The sequence below is a fragment of the Rattus norvegicus genome, chromosome Y (assembly GCF_021556685.1).
Source record: "Rattus norvegicus strain SHRSP/BbbUtx chromosome Y, alternate assembly SHRSP_T2T, whole genome shotgun sequence".
Lineage (NCBI taxonomy): Eukaryota > Metazoa > Chordata > Mammalia > Rodentia > Muridae > Rattus > Rattus norvegicus.
In genome coordinates this window covers 52,853,508-52,875,469 of record NC_141555.1, presented here as the reverse complement: position 1 = coordinate 52,875,469, position 21,962 = coordinate 52,853,508, and the positions used below count along the sequence as shown (strand labels likewise).

Here is a 21,962-nt window from a genome sequence, read left to right as displayed (position 1 = left end):
CGCTGAAGAGAAGCCTTGGTCTTAGTCTTCCACGTTTCAGAATCAGGAGCTGGGAGCCTCTGAGAAGAATCTGGACTTCCCTGTTGTTATGATACCTGGAAGTCAGAGAGTTTATAACATTCATTTATTTATTCCAAAAGCTAGGTGTTGGGAATCATACAGTTGTTTTCCTGAGAGCTCATGCCTTTATTCTTTTTGCCCAAAAGAAAAAGGTCCTAAGGAAGGAGGTAAAGACAAGTATTCTGTCCTCAGCTCAGAGGAATCTCCCACATGCTTTCCATTCCTATAATGCAGTTTGTGTCTGACACTGATATCGTGCTTCTAGTTGACACTTCATGATATCAGCCTTTCCACTAGTATTACTCTGACTCCCATTCTCTGAAGGTGACCCTTTAGATTTCTGAGACCATTGGTGACATTAGCCTGCAGTTTTCCTATCTTTTATTTCTTTCATTTTTCTTTATTTTTTCTAAATTCTATTGCTTTATTAAATGAATATTTCTATATTTACATTTCATATTTTTTTCTTTCCCAGTTTCCTGCCTGTAAGACCCGTTACCTGTCCCCCTACCCTTCTTGTATAACCTCCCTTACAGCACCTTGACATTCCCTTGAAAGGGGAGTCAAACCTAGTTTGGACAAAGGGCTTCTACTTCCATTGGTGCCCAACATGGCCATCTTCTGCTACATATGCATTTGGAGTCACTGGTCTATCCATGTACAGTCTTCAAATATTTGTTTAGTACCAGAAAGCTCTGGTTTGTTGAAACAGTTCTTATTGAGTTGAAAGCCCCTTCATCTTTGGTTATCCTTTCACAAAATCTACCAATGTGTCGTCAGTTTACAGTTCACTGGTTTGCAACTAGGATTCACTTCTGTATTTGACATGGTCTAGCAGTGTCTCTCTGGTTCTATATCCGGTTCCCGGCAGAGTGCGATTCCTAGTTTCATTAATCTTACCTAGTTTTGGTGTCTGATTTTATATATATATATATATATATATATATATATATACACACACACACACACACACACACACACACACACACACACACACACAAACACACACATACTTTTGTTGGCTCCAAGAGGTATGATGTTAGGTGGAACTTTAACATGGATTCTCGGAAACTAGTTCAAGATTGTAGAATCCACAAATGACAATACCAAATAGACTCTCTCCTGTTCTTATGAACCTATTGAGTTGAGCTTTTTTTTTTGTTTGTTTTTTTGTTTTTTTTTTTTTTGTTTTTTTTGGATCTGAGGACGGAACCCCGGGCCTTGCGCTTCCTAGGTAAGCGCTCTACCACTGAACTAAATCCCCAGCCCCTGAAGTTGAGTTTTTTTTTTCTTTTTTTTTTAATTTATTTAATACTTAATAATAATTCTTTGGTTTCCAGGCAAACATCCCGGAAACCTCTCCAGGTAAATTAAGAGACTTAGAAAAGAAATAGCATTTTAATAGAAGTGCACATGTCAAACAAGATACAATAAAATCCCGAAACTGTACTAAGATGGTTACTATGCATTCCTATGTCCTAAGGTTTCATCAACATGGTATATAAAGAGAAGGTATATATCAGAAAAACAAATTCATGTTTTTTTTTTATTTGTAACATTTTTTGAATTTTTTTTTAAATTTATTTAATACGTAATAATAATTCTTTGGTTTCCGGGTAAACATCCCCCTCCCCTTCCTTATGGGTGTTCCCCTCCCAACCCTCCCACCATTGCCGCCCTCCCCCCAACAGTCTAATTCACTGGGGGTTCAGTCTTAGCAGGACCCAGGGCTTCCCCTTCCACTGGTGCTCTTACTAGGATATTCATTGCTACCTATGGGGTCAGAGTCCAGGGTCAGTCCATGTATAGTCTTTGGGTAGTGGCTTAGTCCCTGGAAGCTCTGGTTGCTTTGCATTTTTGTACATATAGGGTCACAAGCCCCTTCAAGCTCTTCCAGTTGTTTCTCTGATTCCTTCAATGGGGGTCCTATTCTCAGTTCAGTGGTTTGCTGCTGGCATTCGCCTCTGTATTTGCTGTATTCTGGCTGTGTCTCTCAGGAGCGATCTACATCCGGCTCCTGTCGGCCTGCACTTCTTTGCTTCATCCATCTTGTCTAATTGGGTGGCTGTATATGAATGGGCCACATATGGGGCAGGCTCCGAATGGGTGTTCCTTCAGTCTCTGTTTTAATCTTTGCCTCTCTCTTCCCTGCCAAGGGTATTCTTGTTCCCCTTTTAGAGAAGGAGTGAAGCATTCACATTTTGAACATCCGTCTTGAGTTTCATTTGTTCTAGGCATCTAGGGTAATTCAAGCATTTGGGCTAATAGCCACTTATCAGTGAGTGCATACCATGTATGTCTTCCTGTGTTTGGGTTAGCTCACTCAGGATGATATTTTCCAGTTCCAACCATTTGCCTACGAATTTCATAAAACCGTTTTTTTGATAGCTGAGTAATATTCCATTGTGTAGATGTACCACATTTTCTGTATCCATTCCTCTGTTGAAGGGCATCTGGGTTCTTTCCATTTACTGGCTATTATAAATAAGGCTCCGATGAACATAGTGGAGCACGTGTCTTTTTTATATGTTGGGGCATCTTTTGGGTATATGCCCAAGAGAGGTATAGCTGGATCCTCAGGTAGTTCAATATCCAATGTTCTGAGGAACCTCCAGACTGATTTCCAGAATGGTTTTACCAGTCTGCAATCCCACCAACAATGGAGGAGTGTTCCTCTTTCTCTGCATCCTCGCCAGCGTCTGCTGTCACCTGAGTTTTTGATCTTAGCCATTCTCACTGGTGTGAGGGGAAATCTCAGGGTTGTTTTGATTTGCATTTCCCTTATGAGTAAAGATGTTGAACATTTCTTTAGTTGTTTCTCAGCCATTCGGCATTCCTCAGCTGTGAATTCTTTGTTTAGCTATGAACCACATTTTTTTTTATTAATTTGAGTATTTCTTATATACAGTTCAAGTGTTATTCCCTTTCCCGGTTTCCGGGCAAACATGTCCCTCCCGCCTCCCCTTCCTTATGGGTGTCCCCCTCCCAACCCTCCCCCCATTGCCGCCCTCTATAGTCTAGTTCACCGGGAGTTCAGTCTTAGCAGGACCCAGGTCTTCCCCTTCCACTGGTGTTCTTACTAGGAAATTCATTGCTACCTATCGGGTCAGAGTACAGGGTCAGTCCATGTATAGTCTTTAGGTAGTGGCTTAGTCCCTGGAAGCTCTGGTTGCTTGACATTGTTGTAATTTTGGGGTCTCGAGCCCCTTCAAGCTCTTACAGTTCTTTCTCTGATTCCTTCAACGGGGTACCTACTCTCAGTTCAGTGGTTTGCTGCTGGCATTCGCCTCTGTATTTGCTGTATTCTGGCTGTGTCTCTCAGGAGCGATCTACATCCGGCTCTTGTCGGTCTGCACTCCTTTGCTTCATCCATCTTGTCTAATAGGGTGGCTGTATATGTATGGGCCACATGTGGGGAAGGCTCTGAATGGGTGTTCCTTCAGTCTCTGTTTTAATCTTTGCCTCTCCCTTCCCTGCCAAGGGTATTCTTTTTCCTCATTTAAAGAAGGAGTGAAGCATTCACATTTTGATCATCCGTCTTGAGTTTCGTTTGTTCTAGGCATCTAGGGTAATTCAAGCATTTGGGCTAAAAGCCACTTATCAATGAGTGCATACCATGTATGTCTTTCTGTGATTGGGTTAGCTCACTCAGGATGATATTTTCCAGTTCCAACCATTTGCCTACGGATTTGATAAAGCCGTTTTTTTTTGATAGCTGAGTAATATTCCATTGTGTAGATGTACCACATTTTCTGTATCCATTCCTCTGTTGAAGGGCATCTGGGTTCTTTCCATTTTCTGGCTATTATAAATAAGGCTGCGATGAACATAGTGGAGCATGTGTCTCTTTTATATGTTGAGGCATCTTTTGTGTATATGCCCAAGAGAGGTATAGCTGGATCCTCAGGCAGTTCAATATCCAATTTTCTGAGGAACCTCCAGACTGATTTCCAGAATGGTTTTACCAGTCTGAAATCCCACCAACAATGGAGGAGTGTTCCTCTTTCTCCACATCCTTGCCACCATCTGCTGTCACCTGAGTTTTTGATCTTAGCCATTCTCACTGGTGTGAGTTGAAATCTCAGGGTTGTTTTGATTTGCATTTCCCTTATGACTAAAGATGTTGAACATTTCTTTAATTGTTTCTCAGCCATTCAGAATTCCTCAGCTGTGAATTCTTTGTTTAGCTCTGAACCCCATTTTTTTTGGTTCTTTTTTTCGGAGCTGGGGACCGAACCCAGGGCGTTGCGCTTCCTAGGTAAGCGCTCTACCACTGAGCTAAATCCCCAGCCCCTGAACCCCATTTTCTAATAGGGTTATTTGTTTCCCTGCAGTCTAACTTCTTGAGTTCTTTGTATATTTTGGATATAAGGCCTCTATCTGTTGTAGGATTGGTAAAGATCTTTTCCCAATCTGTTGGTTGCCGTTTTGTCCTAACCACAGTGTCCTTTGCCTTACAGAAGCTTTGCAGTTTTATGAGATCCCATTTGTCGATTCTTGATCTTAGAGCATAAGCCATTGGTGTTTTGTTCAGGAAATTTTTCCAGTGCCCATGTGTTCCAGATGCTTCCCTAGTTTTTCTTCTATTAGTTTGAGTGTGTCTGGTTTGATGTGGAGGTCCTTGATCCACTTGGACTTAAGCTTTGTACAGGGTGATAAGCATGGATCGATCTGCATTCTTCTACATGTTGCCCTCTAGTTGAACCAGCACCATTTGCTGAAAATGCTATCTTTATTCCATTGGATGGTTTTGGCTCCTTTGTCAAAAATCATGTGACCATAGGTGTATGGGTTCATTTCTGGGTCTTCAATTCTATTCTATTGGTCTATCTGTCTGTCTCTGTACCAATACCATGCAGTTTTTATCACTATTGCTCTGTAATACTGCTTGAGTTCAGGGATAGTGATTCCCCCTGAAGTCCTTTTATTGTTGAGGATAGCTTTAGCTATCCTGGGTTTTTTGTTATTCCAGATGAATTTGCAAATTGTTCTGTCTAACTCTTTGAAGAATTGGATTGGTATTTTGATGGGGATTGCATTGAATCTGTAGATTGCTTTTGGTAAAATGGCCATTTTTACTATATTAATCCTGCCAATCCATGAGCATGGGAGATCTTTCCATCTTCTGAGGTCTTCTTCAATTTCTTTCCTCAGTATTTTGAAGTTCTTATTGTACAGATCTTTTACTTGCTTGGTTAAAGTCACACCGAGGTACTTTATATTATTTGGGTCTATTATGAAGGGTGTCGTTTCTCTTATTTCTTTCTCGGCTTGTTTCTCTTTTGTATAGAGGAAGGCAACTGATTTATTTGAATTAATTTTATACCCAGCCACTTTGCTGAAGTTGTTTATCAGCTTTAGTAGTCCTCTTGTGGAACTTTTGGGATCACTTAAATATACTATCATGTCATCTGCAAATAGTGATATTTTGACTTCTTCTTTTCCGATCTGTATCCCCTTGATCTCCTTTTGTTGTCTGATTGCTCTGGCTAGAACTTCAAGAAGTATATTGAATAAGTAGGGAGAGAGTGGGCAGCCTTATCTAGGCCCTGATTTTAGTGGGATTGCTTCAATTTTCTCTCCATTTAGTTTAATGTTAGCAACTAGTTTGCTGTATATGGCTTTTACTATGTTTAGGTATGGGCCATGAATTCCTATTCTTTCCAGGACTTTTATCATGAAGGGGTGTTGAATTTTGTCAAATGCTTTCTCAACATCTAATGAAATGATCATGTGGTTCTGTTCTTTCAGTTTGTTTATATAATGGATCACGTTGATGGTTTTCCTTATATTAAACCATCCCTGCATGCCTGGGATGAAGCCTACTTGATCATGGTGGATGATTGTTTTGATGTGCTATTGGATTCGGTTTGCCAGAATTTTAATGAGTATTTTTGCGTCGATATTCATAAGGGAAATTGGTCTGAAGTTCTCTTTCTTTGTTGTGTCTTTGTGTGGTTTAGTTATAAGTGTAATTGTGGCTTCGTAGAAGGAATTCGGTAGGGCTCCATCTGTTTCAATTTTGTGGAATAGTTTGGATAATATTGGTATAAGTCTTCTATGAAGGTTTGATAGAATTCTGCACTAAACCCGTTTGGACCTGGGCCCTTTTTGGTTGGGAGACCTTTAATGACTGCTTCTATTTCCTTAGGAGTTATGGGGTTGTTTAACTGGTTTATCTGTTCCTGATTTAACTTCGATACCTGGTATCTGTGTAGGAAATTGTCCATTTCCTGAAGATTTTCAAGTTTTGGCGAATATAGGTTTTTATAGTAAGATCTGATGATTTTTTGAATTTCCTCTGAATCTGTTGTTATGTCTCCCTTTTCATTTCTGATGTTGTTAATTTGGACGCACTCTCTGTGTCCTCTCATTAGTCTGGCTAAAGGTTTATCTATCTTGTTGATTTTCTCAAAGAACCAACTTTTGGTTCTGTTGATTCTTTCTATGGTCCTTTTTGTTTCTACTTGGTTGATTTCAGCTCTGAGTTTGATTATTACCTGCCTTCTACTCCTCCTGGGTGTATTTGCTTCTTTTTGTTCTAGAGCTTTTAGGTGTGCTGTCAAGCTGCTGACATATGCTCTTTCCTCTTTCTTTCTGCAGGCACTCAGCGCTATGAGTTTTCCTCTTAGCACAGCTTTCATTGTGTCCCATAAGTTTGGGTATGTTGTATCTTCATTTTCATTAAATTCTAAAAAGTTTTTAATTTCTTTCTTTATTTCTTCCTTGACCAGGTTATCATTGAGTAGAGCATTATTCAATTTCCACGTATATGTGGGCATTCTTCCCTTATTGTTATTGAAGACCAGTTTTAGGCCGTGGTGGTCCGATAGCACACACGGGTTTATTTCTATCTTTCTGTACCTGTTGAGGCCCGTTTTTTGACCAATTATATGGTCAATTTTGGAGAAAGTACCATGAGGAGCTGAGAAGAAGGTATATCCTTTTGCTTTAGGATAAAATGTTCTATAAATATCCGTTAAGTACATTTGGCTCATGACTTCTCTTAGTCTGTCGACATCACTGTTTAATTTCTGTTTCCATGATCTGTCCATTGATGAGAGTGGGGTGTTGAAATCTCCCACTATTATTGTGTGAGGTGCAATGTGTGTTTTGAGCTTTAGTAAGGTTTCTTTTACGTATGTAGGTGCCCTTGTATTTGGGGCATAGATATTTAGGATTGAGAGTTCATCTTGGTGGATTTTTCCTTTGATGAATATGAAGTGTCCTTCCTTATCTTTTTTGATGACTTTTAGTTGGAAATTGATTTTATTTGATATTAGAATGGCTACTCCAGCTTGCTTCTTCTGACCATTTGCTTGGAAATTTGTTTTCCAGCCTTTCACTCTGAGGTAGTGTCTGTCTTTGTCTCTGAGGTGTGTTTCCTGTAGGCAGCAGAATGCAGCGTCCTCGTTGCGTATCCAGTTTGTTAATCTATGTCTTTTTATTGGGGAGTTGAGGCCATTGATATTGAGAGATATTAAGGAATAGTGATTATTGCTTCCCGTTATATTCATATTTGGGTGTGAGGTTATGTTTGTGTGCTTTCATTCTCTTTGTTTTGTTGCCAAGACAATTAGTTTTTTGCTTCTTCTAGGGTATAGCTTGCCTCCTTATGTTGGGCTTTACCATTTATTATCCTTTGTAGTGCTGGATTTGTGGAAAGATATTGTGTAAATTTGGTTTTGTCATGGAATATCTTGTTTTCTCCATCAATGTTAATTGAGAGTTTTGCTGGATACAGTAACCTGGGCTGGCATTTGTGTTCTCATAAGTCTGTATGACATCAGTCCAGGATCTTATGGCCTTCATAGTTTCTGGCGAGAAGTCTGGTGTGATTCTGATAGGTCTCCCTTTATATGTTACTTGACCTTTTTCCCTTCCTTCTTTTAATATTCTTTCTTTTTTTTGTGCGTTTGGTGTTTTGACAATTATGTGACGGGAGGTGTTCCTTTTCTGGTCCAATCTATTTGGAGTTCTGTAGGCTTCTTGTATGTCTATGGGTATCTCTATTTTTAGGTTAGGGAAGTTTTCTTCTATGATTTTGTTGAAGATATTTACTGGTCCTTTGAGCTGGGAGTCTTCACTCTCTTCTATACCTATTATCCTTAGGTTTGATCTTCTCATTGAGTCCTGTATTTCCTGTATGTTTTGGACCAGTAGCTTTTTCCGCTTTACATTATCTTTGACAGTTGAATCAATGATTTCTATGGAATCTTCTGCTCCTGAGATTCTCTCTTCCATCTCTTGTATTCTGTTGTTGAAGCTTGTAACTACAGCTCCTTGTCTCTTCTTTTGTTTTTCTATATCCAGGGTTGTTTCCATGTGTTCTTTCTTAATTGCTTCTATTTCCATTTTTAATTCCTTCAACTGTTTGATTGTGTTTTCCTGGAATTCTTTCAGGGATTTTTGTGTCTCCTCTCTATGGGCTTCTACTTGTTTATTTATGTTTTCCTGGAATTCTTTCAGGGATTTTTGCGATTCTTTCAGGCATTTTTGCGATTCCTCTTTGTAGGCTTCTACTTGTTCTCTAAGGGTGTTCTTCATGTCTTTCATGAAGTCCTCCAGCATCATGATCAAAAATGATTTTGAAACTAGATCTTGCTTTTCAGGTGTGTTTGGATATTCCATGTTTGTTTTGATGGGAGAATTGGGCTCCGATGGTGCCATGTAGTCTTGGTTTCTGTTGCTTGGGTTCCTGCGCTTGCTTCTCGCCATCAGATCATCTCTAGTGTTACTTTGTTCTGCTATTTCTGACAGTGGCTAGACTGTCCTATAAGCCTGTGTGTCAGGAGTGCTGTAGACCTGTTTTCCTCTCTTTCAGTCAGTTATGGTTAAAGAGTGTTCTGCTTTCCGGCTTGTAGTTTTTCCTCTCTACAGGTCTTCAGCTGTTACTGTGGGCCTGTGTCTTGAGTTCACCAGGCAGCTTTCTTGCAGCAGAAAAGTTGGTCTTACCTGTGGTCCCGAGGCTCAAGTTCACTCGTGGGGTGCTGCTCACGGGCTCTCTGCAGCGGCAGCAACCAGGAACACTTGTGCCGCCGTTTCTGGGAGCTTCAGTGCACCAGGGTTCCAGATGGTCTTTGGCTTTTTCCTCTGTTGTCCGAGATGTGTGTGCAGAGAGCAGTCTCTTCTGATTTCCCAGGCTTGTCTGCCTCTCTGAAGGTTTAGATCTCCCTCCCACGGGATTTGGGTGCAGAGAACTGTTTATCCAGTCTGTTTCCTTCAGGTTCTGGTGGTGTCTCAGGCAGGGGTCCTACCGCTCCTGGGCCCTCCCCCACGAGAGCCCAGAGGCCTTATACTGTTTCCTCTTGGGCCAGGGTAGTGGGCAGGGGTGAGCAGTGTTGGTGGTCTCTTCCGCTCTGCAGCCTCAGGAGTGCCCACCTGACCAGGCGGTTGGGTCCTATCTTTTTTCCTGAAGTTGAGTTTTAACTAGACCTCAAGCCATTCCTCTCCCTGCCCATTCTCATGAATGTTATGTTTGACCTGAAGAAAGGATCAAGGAAATATATCCAAAACCCTCAAGTGTGTCTCTGGGAACTCAGGAATTTAGATATTACATTACTGATATCTAATGGGACTCCAGAACCACAGTCTATAGTCCATGCTGTCCTTTGTTTTACTGATATCTGGAATTTTTGGAAAATATAAGAATTTGGGAGTTTATCATTTGAAGTAGGTACACAATATTTAAACTGTTGTATCCATTATAGCTGGGCCCCCTTTGTTGCCAAAATCATTGCATAAAACTGAATTGGAAAATAACATTTTTAGTACACATACAGGAATATATAAAAATCCCCTATCATAGAATGTACAATAAGAAAATGTAATACAATATTCAGTGAATTAAAGTTGTGTGGTGCAAATACTGGCATTTGGGAAATAGAGAAAACCTAGGAAATAGCACGGTATGTCACAGGAATGGAACTGGGAATAAACTTATTATTCTTAAGAATATCCTCCACTTTATGTACCTAGATCATTTCTACCTCTGCCAAGCCTCTGAATAACTTCTTCCATTCAGAGCATGTAGCCAATAATGAACAAAGAGAAGTCTCTAGCTTTAGAGAGATGTAGTACATAAAGGTTTCCACTGTGTCACATGATACACTCCTGGAAAAGGCACCCTCAAATCTGGTCAATGTAAGGAAAGCTGTTTAGCAGTTAGGCCATGGAATTCTCAGAGACACCATCATTAGGCCTGCCCTGAAAAATCTCTTCTATCCTGGAGAGTCCGAAGTTCTTCGGTGATGACACAAGTTTTGGCACGACAGCAACTCACAGATATTCCTTCAGTACCTCTAGGGTTTACTATTTGGCTAATAATTCAGAATAAACAACAATTTGGGAGGGAGATCAGGGAGGATGAAGAGATTAGAGATGGGGAGATGGAAGTTGGCTTTCTCTCTTGGTATAAAAAAAAATTCTTCGTCCATGGGAAATTTCAGTGAGTCCAGGGTATTAGTTAAGTGTGTTCTGAAGAGATAGCCTTGATCTGAGCTTTCCACATATGGGAATCAGGAGTAGGGTGCCTCTCAAAAGCATCTGTTCTTCCCTTTTTTTTATGGTTCCTGGAAGTCAGAGAGTTTATATCATTAACAGCTTTATCCCAAAAGTCAGGTTATTTGATGGGCACCGTTGTTCCGTAGAGCTCATGGCTTTTATTTGTTTTGCCCAGAAGAAAAAGGTCCTGAAGAAGAAGGGAGGAAAGAAAAGTATTTTGTCCTCAGCTCAGAGGAAATTCCTCATTGATTTGGATTCCTATAGTGCAGTTTATCTCTGACACTGATATTTGGGAGAGAGAAGTGCTTTTACTTGATATTTCATCATCTCAGTCTTTCCACTAGTATTACTCTATCATTGCCTGACAGTGACCCTTTAGATTTCTGAGTCAATAGGTTGATTAGCTTGCAGTTTTCTTCTCTTTTTCTTCTTTTTTTTATTTTTTTAGACAATTTCATTGCTCTTTTAAATTATTGATTATATATTTATTTCAAATGCTATTTTCTTTCCCAGTTTCCTGCCATAAGTTCCCTACCCAGAACCCTCCCATTTTCTATAACCCCATTTACTGCCCTTGACATTCTCTTGAACTAATAGTCAAAGCTAGATTGGACCAAGGGCTTCTCCTTCCATTGGTGCCAAACAAGGCAATCCTCTGCTACATATGAAGTTTAGACATAAGTATATCAATGTACAGTCTTTGACAATTGGTTTAGTAACAGAAATCTCTGCTTCATTTGCATTATTTTTCTTATGGTTTTGAAAGTCTTTCAGCTCTTGTAATCCTTTCTTAAAATCTACCAAAAGGGGTGGGTTTAAAGTTCACTTGTCTACCACTACCATTCACTTCTTCATTTGACAAGCTCTAGCCGTGTCTCTCAGGAAAGAATTATATCTTGTTACTCTCAGTGACACTTCTCTGCATTATCTAGATTTGGTGGCTGAATATATATATACTTTTGCTGTCTCCTACAACTATGAGCTTTGGTGGAATTTTAATTTGGATTCTGGGAAACTAGATCAAAGATTTGGAATCGACAAAGAACAATGCCAAATATAAACCCTCATGGTATTATGAAACCAATGAGGTAATGATGTTGAGGATTCAATGAACCTCACCGATTCCTCTGCATGCCCATCCTACTGAATCTTATGTTTGGCCTAAAGAAAGAATCATGGTTAAATATCCAAAAGCCTCAATTCTGCCCTTGGGAACACAGGAGGTAGATATTAGAGAACTGATATCTAGTATGGATACAGATCCACATTCTATAATCCATGTTTTCCTTTTCTTTACTGATGTCCGGTAAATTTTTGATAAAATAGGATTATGGAGTTTATCTTTTCAAGTAGTACACAATATATACACTGGTATATTCACGCTATGGCTGGGGCCTCTTCGTTTCCTACGTCATTGAAAAATTGAATTAGAAAACAGAATTTTTGAGTACACTCAGGAATATATATATATAGCAAGGAATGTACAGTGAAAAAATGTAGTAATATATTAACCCAATTAAAGATCTGTAAGGAAAATACTGGCCTTTTGGAAACAGAGATAACGTAGAAAATTGAACGGTATGTCACAGGAATCAACCTGGGAAAAAATTATTATCCAGAAGAATCTCCTCCACACATATTTTCTACCCATGTCAAGCCACTGACTTTCTACATTCAGAGCATGTTACCAATAATGAAGCAAAGAGAAGTCTCTAGCTTTAGAGAGATGTAATATGTAAAGGTTTCCTCTGTGTCCCAGGAGACATCCTGTAAAGGGGACCCTCAAATCTCTTCAATGTAAATAAAGCTGTTTAGAAGGTAGGCCATTTCAGTTCTCAGTGGCATCACCATTAGACCCTCCCTGAAAAATCTCTTGTACCCTGGAGAGCCCTAGTTTCTTCAGTGATGTCAAAAGTGTTGTTGTGTCCGCATGTGCCTCTTGGATATTCCTTCAGTACCAATAGTGTTTACTATTTGGCCACTAATTCAGAGTAAACAGCCATTTGGGAGGGAGAACACAGAGGATGACAATATCAGAGATGGATAGAAGGAAGCTTGAATTCTGTCTTGGTATAAAAAAAGGAAGAAAAATATGGTTCATGAGAAACTCAGTGGGTCCTGAATAGCCATTGAGTGGTTTCACTAAACAGATAGACTTGATCTGAGTGTTCCACATATGGAATTCAGGAGCAAGATGCCTCTCAGAAGCATCTGGACTTGCCTGCTTGTTATGGTTGCTGGAAGGCAGAGAGTTTATATCGTTCATTTCTTTATTCCAAGAGCCAGTTGTTGGGAAGGGGTCCATTGTTTTTCTGAGAGCTCATCACATTTATTTTTGTTACCCCATAGTAAAACATCCTAAGGAAGAAGAGAAAGACAAATTTTATATCCTCAGCTCAGTGTAAACTCCTCCATGCTTTGGATTCATAAAGTGCAGTTTGTGTCTGACACTGATATCTAGGAGAAAGAAGTGCTTCTAGTCGATGTTTGATCATCTTACTCTTTCCACTAGAATTACTCTGACTACCATTCCCTGACAGTGAATCATTAGATTCCAGAGTCAATGGGTGTGATTAGCAGGCAGTTCTCTTTTGTATTATTTCTTAATTTTTTTAACTTTTTTTTTTGCCTTTTTAGTTGGATATTTCTTTTTTTTTCTTTTCTTTTATTCAGAGATGGGGACCAAACCCAGGGCTTTGCACTTGCTAGGCAAGTACTCTACCACTGAGCAAATCTCCAACCCCTAATTGAATATTTATATATTTTCATTTCAAATGTTATGTTTATATTCAGTTTCATTTCCACAAGATCCCTAAGCAGTCCCCCTCCTATGCCTCTATAACCACACTTATTACCCCTTGACTTTCCCATTCACTAGGAGTCAAACCTATGGATGACCAAGGGCTTCTCCTTCCTTTGGTGCCCTACAAGTCCTTGCTCTGCTACATATGCAGATGAAGACATAAGTATGTCCATGTACAGTCTTTGAACATTGGTTTAGTACCAGGTTTGTTGGCATCTTTGTTCTTATTGAGTTGAAAGCCCCTTCAGCCCTTGTAATCCTTACTCAAAATCTACCAACAAGAGTTCCGTTTTCAGTTCACTGGTTTGCCACTGGCATTCACTTTTGTATTTGACATGCTCTATCTGAGTCTCTCAGGAAGGATCTATATCTGGTTCTTGGAAGAATGCACTTATTACGTTCATCTATCTTATCTAGATTTGTTACTCTCTCTCTCTCTCTCTCTCTATATATATATATATATATATATATATATATATATATATATATATACTGATATATACTGTATATATATTATTGGTGGCTTCTACAATTATGACATTAGGTGGAATATTACCATGGATACTGCACAATTAGCTCAAGAATGTAGAATGAACAAATGACAATGCCAAATAGACTCCCTCCTGTTCTTAAGAACCTATTAAATTTGAGGTATACCTGGACCTCACTCATTCCTCTCCCTTCCCATCCTCCTGAATCTTATGTTTGGCCTAAGAAAGAATCATGGTAAAACATCCAAAACCCTCAAGACTGGCCGAGGGAACACAGGAAGGTAGATATTAGAAACTGATATCTAATGGAACTACAATACTGTATTCTATAGTCTATGTTGTCCTTTGTGTTACTGATGTCTGGTAATTTTAGGAAAAAATACGGATTTGGGAGTTTATCTTTTGAAAAGAGTACACAATATTTACACTGTTATATTCACTCTAAAACTGACCCCCTTTGTTACCAAAATCATTGGAAAAAATTGAATTGAAAAGAGGAATATTTAAGTTCACATACGGGAAAAAATATATAGAGTCCTATATCAAGGAATGTACAATAGGAAAACGTAATACAATTTTCATTCAATTAAAGGTCTGCAATGAAAATCCTGGTCTTTGGGAAACAGAGAAAACCTAACAAATTGAATTGTATCTCACAGGAATATACCTGGAAATAGAAATATCCAGAAGAATCTCCTCCACCTTATGTTCCTAGAACTTTTCTACCTATGCCAAGCCCCTGACAAAGTTTTTCCATTCAGAGCATGTAACCACTAATGAAGCAAAAAGAAGTCTCTACCTTCAGAGAGTTGTAGTATGTATAGGTTTTCACTGTGTCACTGGAGACACTCCTGTAAAGGGCACCCTCGAATCTGGTTAATATAAGGGAAAGCTGTTCCCCAGGTAGGCTATGGCAGTTCTCAGTGACATCATCATTACACCTTCCCTGAAAAATGTCTTGTATCCTGGAGAGCCATTGCTTCGGCTGTGATGTCAAAAGTGTTGTTGTGTCTGCAATTGCCTCATTGATATTCTTTCAGTATCTCTAAGGTTTACTAATTTGCTTCCAATTCAGAGTAAACAGCCATTTGGGAAAGAGAACAAAGAGCATGATGATATCAGACATGGGGAGAAGGAAAGTGGCTTTCGGTCTTGGTATAAGAAAAGGAAGAAATATGTCGACAATGGGAAAGCTCAGTCATTCCTGGGTAGGAGTTGAGTGGGATCGCTGAAGAGATAGCCTCGTCAGAGCCTTCCACATATGTTAATCAGGAACAGGAACCTCTCAGAAGCATCTGTAATTCCCTGCTTGTTATGGTTCCTGGTAGTCAGAGGGTTTATATCATTATTTTCTTTCTTCCAAAAGCCTGGTTTTGAGAAGGGCACAGTTGTTTTACTGAGAGCTCATGGATTTTATTCCTTTTGGCTCATGTTTGTAAAGAATTTAGTTCTTGATAACTTGAGCCCTTCAGGTCTGTAGGAAGGCACATCACTTTTGTCACAGTGTTAGAGTCAGTTGCTCACCGTTACTATTAGTAATACTACTCGCTCGGGACAGCACACATGATAGTTTACCTTTGGCAAACACTTAGTTTCCAAACAACATCCTTAGTATTTTATCACTTACACAAACATGAAATCTTATTACTGTGTCTTCATATTCTTTGAATTTTATCACTATTCACTCCATCCATTATTACTATCTTTGTCTCAAGAGTTGTTTCTTGTTTATCGTACAACAGTGTGCATCTACCCTGAGCTTTTTCTAACCACAAGTCTGTGCAATGTGGTTTCCTTCTGTTCCCCTTTCTTCAAACCCTCCCCCTCCATAGTAAACAGTATGTTCAATGATGTTGCACCTTAATTGTTGGTTACTTCCTATCTTGTCTTTCTCCCCATGCTCATTCAGTTGAATCCATTACTCTTTGGACACATCTGTTGCTTAGGGATCTCTTTCCCAGGGTGTCAATTTGCCTTATTCTTTCCCTTCATTTAGATCTCTGTTTAATGCTGTATTCTCAGTGAGGCATTCAGTGAGCACACTACATTATATGGTCTCCTCTCTATTTTTCTATCCCTTTAGCCATATTAGTTTTCTTCAGATGCTTGTGACATGACAGTGCATCACATTCTCCTGTCTCTACTTGCCACTAATATGTAAGAAATAGTTGTACTTGGTCTCAAACACCTTTATTGCTGGACTTTTGTCTCTAATCACTAGAATACTACATGCAGCATAAGAGAAGTTTAACAATATTTGGAGAAGTCTGAATGGATTGAAGAGAAAACCAATTGAAATTAAGTGATGTACAGAACTTTATTATTTCTTGGATGCTTTTTCCTCAGAATTGCCTACTTTATATCACAAAGTTATAAACCTATTTGCAAGGCATTGCAGGAACTTTCCAATTGACTGTATGTTTTCATTGTATTATTAGAGTTTTGTAGCTAGAAAGACAGGTCAGCCATTACAACCAAAACTTCAAGGTCCTCCTTCCCACTAGTTGCTAAAAAGTATTATGCACACAAATCATACAATTTAATATTGCTGAGTTATGATAATTTTTAACCAGTTTCTGTGCATGTAGGGTAATTATAGTTTACGTGTCTAGGATACATGAAACGTCTACAGTACACACGACCAACCAGATTACCAAGCTGCCATGGAAAGAGCAGAACTCGGTCTGACTTTCAGTTCCAGGTCCACCATTTATGGGTTGTTTTGGTCCAATGGAAAATTCTTCTTTTCTACAGCAGTTTCCTATCTATTCAATGAACTCGGTACCTTAAATATACAGGATTATTATAAATTTATCTTTATTTGTTCATCTATAAGTAACTTAGAACCTGAAGTTTTTGTATTATCCATAAATGTAAATGTGACCCCTGCACAGTTAGAATATTAGAGGAACAAGGCAGGCATTGTTCCCTTTTGTTTTGAGTCTGGGTTTCTCTATTGTTTACCTCGGCTATGCCATTCAAGCTGGCCTATAGGTGTCTAATATTCTCCTATCTCCCCCTGCTATCCAGTGGATGGAGCACAAGGATTATAGATTCATGTTATAAAATCTTGATTTTTATGTGGATTTCTTGCATTCAAACTCAGATCCTCACACTTGCACCTTAAGCTCTCAGATCACTATGCTATTTCCCCAGTAAACCCGCAAGTCACCTTTATGTGACTTGAACACATAGGAACTGCCCTTGACCGCAATGAGTCTTTAGACAAAAAAAAAAGGGTTTGGGCGTACAGAGGAAGGAGAGGGTTATGTAGTTCAGTAGCAAAATGATTGCCTGTCTCAAATGGACTCCTGAGTTCAGTCCCCAGTACTGAAAAACTAGGAGAAGTCAATCCTTAAGAGTTAAATAAGTCAGGAAAAAAGCAGATTTCTTTCTTTTCATGTGAATTAAAGGAAAGGGAGATTTTGTTTTTTTTTTTATTTTTTAACTTATTTGACAAGCTAAGTTTTTAGTAAACATAGACTCTATTACTCTGAGTTTATTTTTAATGCATGCAGTTTATATATCTAACATTGTACATTACACTCTAACCTCAGAACCTTTTTTTGTTTGATTTTTGTGAGTATTGGTGAGGGGTAGGATAAACAGATAAGGCCAGCTGTCTGTCCTTATTTAACTCCCCTCAGGTACTGAGAAGATAGCACTCTTGAGAGTCAGAGAGAAACACAGAAGCGGTAAAGCAAGTACAAGCAAGATTCTTTTCATTTTGCATTCACATAAAAAATATGTGAAAAATTGCTATGGTCTCTCAAGGGAACATGACCTAGTGTTCAATAATTTTCAATAAAAAATCTCATATCCCAGAGTTTTAATTTCATAAAAATAATTTTTCTATACAAATTTTTGTTTTTCAGTTTTTCTTCTATTAACCTTTGCTCAATTTAAAATAATCAAATTATGCCAGATTTCACTTATGACTTAACAATTGCAGTAGACTTAAGTGTATAAAATAAGCACTTGTAAATTAATGGTAGGACTATTGATTGTTGAAATCCTTTTTGAGAATAATTGGTAGTATATGTAAAATGTTAAAAAAATTTAATTATATTGTTTTTTATAAATGTACAACCTAAGAGGCTACAATACAAAGAAATATTTTTGTGCCAATGTGCCTACAACAGTAGCAGCCTCGAAGCCTCTCACATAGCCATATATTTGGGGTGTACAGGAGTTGTGTTGCTCTGTATAGTGGCACATCTTGGCAGTAATACTGGAAGTGAAAGGTAGGCATAGCACTTCAGAGTGTTGCTAGACACTATTTACCAAAACGGAGGTAACCTATGTTTGTGGGCAGTAACCTATGAACCATCTCTAGGAATAGAGATAAGTGCATAGACCTACGTATAAGCACTCGAGAACATTAGTAACTGTACTATGTTTATGTCCCCAAACTGGAACAATACAAAGTTCTATCAACAATGTAATAGATGTTTTGTTTTGTTTTTTTTCCCAATGGGATGGTGTGGAGAAGAGAGAGGAATGAACTGAAGCCACATACAGGGACACAGATGAAAGTTTATAACTGAGGTTTATAGAACATGAAACTAACCATTTAAAAATAAACAAAAGAAGCCAAACTCCAAAAATACACTTATTTCATTTAGCTCACAAAAAGATTGACAATTCGTATTAGAAGACAGTGCTTACTTACCATGGCTGGAAAGGGATGTAAAGCGCAGGCACTGTTTTTTGATGAGTTTCAACAGTGATTTAGGACCCAAAACAACAAAAGAAAACATATCCACCAACTGGACTCAATGCAGCAAAGATTATAATGAAAAGATTTAGAATAGACTTCTGTTTGGGGCATTGTTTTTTTTTTTTTTTGAGTTCACAGGCATGTTCTGATTTGTAAATATTTTACATACAAGTCCAGAAGGCTCTGGAACCAGATTACTGAAATTAAATATTTGTGTCCTTAGATGACGTACTTGATTTAACTCTGTTTCTTCATTTAGCTCCTGTAAAATCATGTATGTTTTTACTGTGAAAATAAAATTATACACAGCAAGAAACATAAAACATCACTTAGCCCAAAAGATGCTAATGAATGTTAGTATCCTCTCACTAAGATTTTAAACTATGTGAGAGTTTAGAATAGAACAGTATGCAGCTTTTATTATATGGATCCATTATTCACAGAGGTGGTATTCTTATTCTTAGATAGAAACTCCATGAACTCAGCTTATTCCGTAATTACTTGAGTTTTTTTGCGGCCCTCTCACATCAGCCATCAGTCAAGACTGTCTACCAGAGACACAGTCACAACACATTCTCAATAGGGGTACCTCTTCCCAGGTCACTCTACGTTATGTCAAGTTGACCAGACAGAATTAGAAATTTTGGAATGTTGGAGCAAATCCGTGAGTGGCAAACAGTTAAAACAGTTAATCTTAAGATGGAATTTCAATGTCAACTTCAATATTTTATTACTTTCCCCCTTTGTAATTACTTCTTTTAGTGAAATGAAGTGTATAAAAGATGAACACTCTTTCTTTGTGTGTGTGTGTGTGTGTGTGTGTGTGTGTGTGTGTGTGTGTGTCAGATTCCTGTATACAGGTATACCCAGCATGTGTACATGAAAAAGCCCAAAAGAGGATAAAAGATGTCTTTCTTATCCCTGCTTTATTCCCTTAGGCCAGGTTGCTCACTGAACTTGAGGCTGATTATTTTGCTAGGCTGCTGGTTAGTGAACTTTCCCGGCATGACTGGCTTCATGATACAGCACTAAATTATAAGTATCTATGACAAAGCCTGTTTTTATATGGTGCAAACTCACTTTGTCATGCTTGCTTAAGCTGTTTTTTGATCTCAGAATTAACTATTTTACAAGAAGATGTCAATATAGTTACACAATCTACCTAAACATTTTATTGTCTTAGAAGGGAGCCCAGTCACAAATTTCTATTGCTCCAGCTGTCGACAACTACAGAACTTTTCTGTCTTTATGGATATACCTCCAGTAGATAGTCCATATGATTGAAGTCTTGTGGCATTTTCACTTAGTGTGTTCTCAATATTCATTTACGTTGTGGCATCAATCCGTACTACGTTCCACATATCACTTTTTGTTTATCCATTCGTCCATTCATAGACTCTTTGGGTCTTCTAAACTTAAAATTTTTCATTGTTTATATTATGATATTAGGACCTATGGGCATGTGCTTGCTATGGCTCACATGCATTGATCAGAAAACACTGTACGGGTGACGTAGGTGAGTTGTTTCCCTCCTATTGGGGCGAGAAATGGAACCCAAGTAGGTGTGCAGGCTTGGGGCATGTTTTACTTTATAGGAAAGCATCTTATTTTCTTCTATAGAGGTTATACCGCTTTCCATTACTACCAGTAATGTATGAGGGTGCTTTTACGTCCATCCAAGTGGATGTGAGGTATTGTCTTAGTTTTTAAGTTGCATTTTCCTAATAACTAATCATTTTAAGCATTTTTCTTTTAGACCAGTATGAGAACAGATGATATTTCTATTGACCAAGAGGAAACTGAGAACCAGAAATTCTAAATCAAATAATTTCTCCTACTAGGATTTGATATTTGATTTATATATTTGATTTCAAAGCAACACTTTTTCTATTATTTCTGTTATTTTTAAGTTACTAAATATTTTTTTTTAAAAAATGATTATATAAATTAAGGAAGTATAATTTGGTTGAGATGAAATGAAAGAGCACAGTAGGTGCTGGGAAAAAACCCACTTTTTAAAAGGTAAAATGCATTAGGACTGTCAGTGGGAGTAGTGTAGCATAGGTTTGGGAAAAGTAATTTGGAGAGTAGATGTCTTTAAGAGCTTTAATTTGCAGAGCTAAAGTGTTTGAATATCAGAATTGTAGGAAGTGGAGATCAATAGTGTTCCCGAGTGGTGTGAATGGGCATATAAGCAACATAGTACTTGAGAGCACCAGCTTCGTGCACAGTTATAAAAGTTGCAGCCAGGTGTGGAGGCAGAGGAAGATGGGTACCTTCAAGTACAAGGCCAGGCCAACCAAATGTTACATTTAGCTCAATAATCCAGAGCAAATTCCTCAACCTTTCTGTGCTCTTGTTTTCTCCATCAACATAGGCAAAATAATTTAAATTCATGAAGCTATTATAATGATTTAAACTATTTTACATGTAAATGTACCAAGAACAAAGTAAACTCTTAATGTTTTAAACATTCCATAGATGTCAACTATTATTATGTGACATTTGCCTTGTGTTTTGTATCTTTTCATTTTACAACAAATCTGTGCAGTAGAAGTAAATGTAATTAGTGTAATGACAGAGACAGCAAAGTAGAAGAGGTTGTATCATATAGAAAGCTCCCATTGACTAAACTAGTCTTATACTAGGCATGGCACATATTTAATGCCAGGATACAGAAGGCAGAGGAAAGATGATCCCTGTGTTTGAAGCCAGTCTGGTCTACATAGCATGCTGCAGGATTGTCATGACTGCATGTCTCAAACAAAAACAAAGTCTGGTCTTACTGTTCAGTGCCATTTAAACCTGCTGTTTTATACTTTAGAAAAAGAATGAAAATTAAAAAAAAACATATAGAACAATGGAATAACATGATTAAAAAAGTTTGATAGAAATTAATCTAATGGCACTCTGCAGCATAAAGAGGTAGAAGAAATATGCCTAGATGCATATTTGTTGACTATTAAGATTATCTATATACAGATTGTCTTTGTAGAAATATTTTGTCCTAGGTCTGTGACTTAGAGAATTATGAGAAAAGATATTTAAAGGGAACATGGTAGATAACTAACCAATATATTTCTTTCAGTTGTTTATAAACTTGAAATAGATAGAACTGTGTGGTCCTTGATAAGAATCTACTGTGGTAGCTATCTTCTGATTGAATTCCTTTTTCTACTGAGCATCAACACAAATGGTTGGAGACAAGCTGGAGTAAATCATTTCCTCACCTTTTAACTTAATTCAAGAAACAATTTGTCTCATCATCATCCCTTTGAGGTAGTACAGCACAGAGTCTTGTGAACATGTCCTCACTAAAAGAATAGCCAGCTCACTGGGAGTCTCCTGAGTGTTCTCCGCTCTCACAGAGCGTCTGACTTACTGG

At 38.3% G+C, this 21,962-nt stretch overlaps 1 pseudogene; it reads left to right on the top strand.

The window, feature by feature from the left end:
• Positions 1–21,962, top strand: part of LOC134484512 (solute carrier family 53 member 1-like) — a 78,276-nt pseudogene that overhangs the window by 19,936 nt on the left and 36,378 nt on the right.